The sequence below is a fragment of the Zerene cesonia genome, unplaced genomic scaffold (genome assembly GCF_012273895.1).
Source record: "Zerene cesonia ecotype Mississippi unplaced genomic scaffold, Zerene_cesonia_1.1 Zces_u006, whole genome shotgun sequence".
Lineage (NCBI taxonomy): Eukaryota > Metazoa > Arthropoda > Insecta > Lepidoptera > Pieridae > Zerene > Zerene cesonia.
In genome coordinates, this window is record NW_024045136.1 from 844,578 (window position 1) to 847,392 (window position 2,815).

Here is a 2,815-nt window from a genome sequence, read left to right on the forward strand (position 1 = left end):
AGACATGATAAAAATTTTGTGAAAGACTTACTTAAGACTTGATAATAGATTAAATCCTTGTGAACACAATCCACACACACACACTATTCGCACTGTTTATACGCACTGTTCACCAAACAGAGGTTCTTATGTTTGATATCACTCGAAGGACCAAAAAGAGGATGTATGGGCTGATAATACATACACTCTTGCTTGATATGATGTTCGTATATTGATATTTGATATTATGATATAATGATTAATGATATGATGATATATAACCCCGAGCGCCTTACACGAGTCGCTATTGCAGACTGACTTAATAAGTCATAATTGAAGACAGTCGTGTAAAGCGCTGAATCAGGATGTACGGCTAGCCCGTACACATATAAAATTTGCACGCAAAAACTGCTGAACCGATTGCAATGAAATTTGGTACGTAGACAGCTGGATAGCTGGAATAACATATAGGCAACTTTTTATACCGATATTTCTACCGGTATCCGAAGGTACGCGGTCGAAACCGCGGGTCGCAGCTAATAAATATAAACTTTAAGGCATCATAAAACACGCTTTTATCTCAAGTAGTCCCCTTCGGCGAATAGCTTAGTTAATTAATACAAAATTGCTTATACAATCAATAAAACAATAATCTGTGGTCCAAATTATATAAAAATAAGAATAGTTCTTATTACCACGTACCAATACACATTTAACGATTCAAGTCATTATATATTTTTTAGCAAAATCAATAAAGAAAATCCCCTATCAAACGCACAAAGAATCATGTCAATCGATTAAAAATCCAAACTCACTGAGTAATATGTTCAACAAAAAAAAAAAAAAACATTCGAATTAAGAACTATTCGCTTTTTGAATGTGGGTTAAAAAATATACAAACACATACAATTTACCTAAATGCTATTCAGATCTTTATGTACGCAAAAGAAAAACACAAACCATAACCTAATATTAGCACTTTCACTATTTGGTGGGAAATGTGCTAGTAATTTTTTTATTACTTACATATCTTAAATTTCTTAGATGCCCTATTATATGTGATTTATATACAGGATGTTATATAAGTAATATAACACCATGTAGTAAGATTAAATAAACAAAAAAATAAAAATAAACTGAACAGTTGCCATAGCAAAAAATATTTTTTTGATGTGTAATACATTTTTTCATGTCGTTTTCTCTTTATTTGGTATGTCGTACTATTTACTGAACACCTGTATATATATTTATTAGTTTTTAATGTTTAATATCAACTGTGTGCGAGGAACATGATTGTTTTGTTGTATATATTATTTATTCTACACAAGCATTTTCAATATCCTACAATACACCGACCGTCTACTCCGTCTACTCCGTCTTCTCGGTCTTTTTACTTTTGGCGGCCATTTTGGTTTTACACTCTTGGTATATTCCATCGATGTCGAAAACCGCTTTTAAATTGTCTTTCGAAAAAAGGAATCTGAAACAAGACAATACAATTATAATTATTTAATATAACTAGCGGTCCGCCCCGGTTTCGCCCGTGGTATATATATATATAGCCTAAAGATTTCCTCATAAATGGGCTATTTAAAATTAAAAAAAAAAAATCAAAACGGACCAGTAGTTCCTGAGATTAACGCGTTCAAACGACAAACAAACTCTTCAGCTTTATAATATTAGTTTAGATTAATAATATAATTATAATTATATCGTCGATATAATTATGTAAATTTTTTTTGTCAAGGTCGGCAAAGGAGCTGGTGGCTAATTAAAAATCTGTATGTATGGATGTAAAATTGAAATTTTTTAAACATACGCCTATCTGTATATTCTAAGTACATTCTGAAACAGTGCAGTCGTTCTAGGGAATCCTTTGGAATGTAATTGGCTCCAATTTATTAATTTATATTATCGAATAGAAAAAATTAAAGGGACTAAAAATTTAATCGGGCCAAACGGGAGGACATCACGAGCTTATGCTTACAATAAGATTTATGCTATAGTCGCCTATGTGCTCTGAAAAAAAGAAATAGAAAGAACATTTTATTAGCATATACTCACTTCTGAAGTTTCCCAGTGTGGTCAGCGTGCGGCCGCCGCATCTTCTCTTGACCCTCGCTGAACAGTATCACGGTTGGCAGCTGGCGACTGGTCGGCCCATCTTGCACCCTGTACTTTGTAGCTGCCTCGGGATATCTGGAATTCGAATTAAAGTAAAAAAATAAAAGGAAAATCGAATTAATTGAAAAATTCTTATTTCTCATCGTACGAGAGACCCGTATCCCTTTCGTGGGGATAAAGATACGTAAGGTTTTTTTTTTTTTTTTTATGTCACAGTCGGCAATGGAGCTGGTAGAACGCCTGATGGTAAGCGCTACCACCGCCCATGGACATTTGTAGAGACGTAAAGTTGATTACAGACCTTACGCCTCTACAAATGGATTGCCGACATTATATTGGGAAGGGATTAAGAAAGGATTGGCGAGAGGAATAAAGGAAAGGACTGGGAAGGGGATGGAAAAGGACATGGGCCTCCGGCTCCCCCACTCACCGAACGAAACACAGCAGAATGCTATTTCACGTCGGTCTTCTGTGGGGGTGTGGTACTTCCCCGGTGCGAGCTGGCCCAATTCGTGCCGAAGCGTGCTCGACTACCACATACAAAGGTAAGGTAAGCATTTATTTCCCTGGTATATCCTTTCTTAATAGCACACCATTCAAAATTGGCAATCTATATATTTTAATGCGCTGTGGCAGCGCTTAGAGAACGTATGTATATTGTGAACCCATATAGGAGGGGGGGAGGGTTTGAAATACTAAGATCAGTTATGGA

The 2,815-nt window shown here is 35.5% G+C and overlaps 1 long non-coding RNA gene across 1 annotated transcript; it reads right to left on the reverse strand.

Moving 5' to 3' along the window:
* Positions 1–362: 362 nt before the first annotated feature.
* On the reverse strand, positions 363–2,181 carry LOC119838964. Its single transcript, XR_005288227.1, has 2 exons — positions 2,044–2,181; positions 363–1,459 (listed from the first exon to the last, which is right to left on the reverse strand). It is a non-coding gene; the product is annotated as an uncharacterized LOC119838964 (long non-coding RNA).
* Positions 2,182–2,815: the final 634 nt, after the last annotated feature.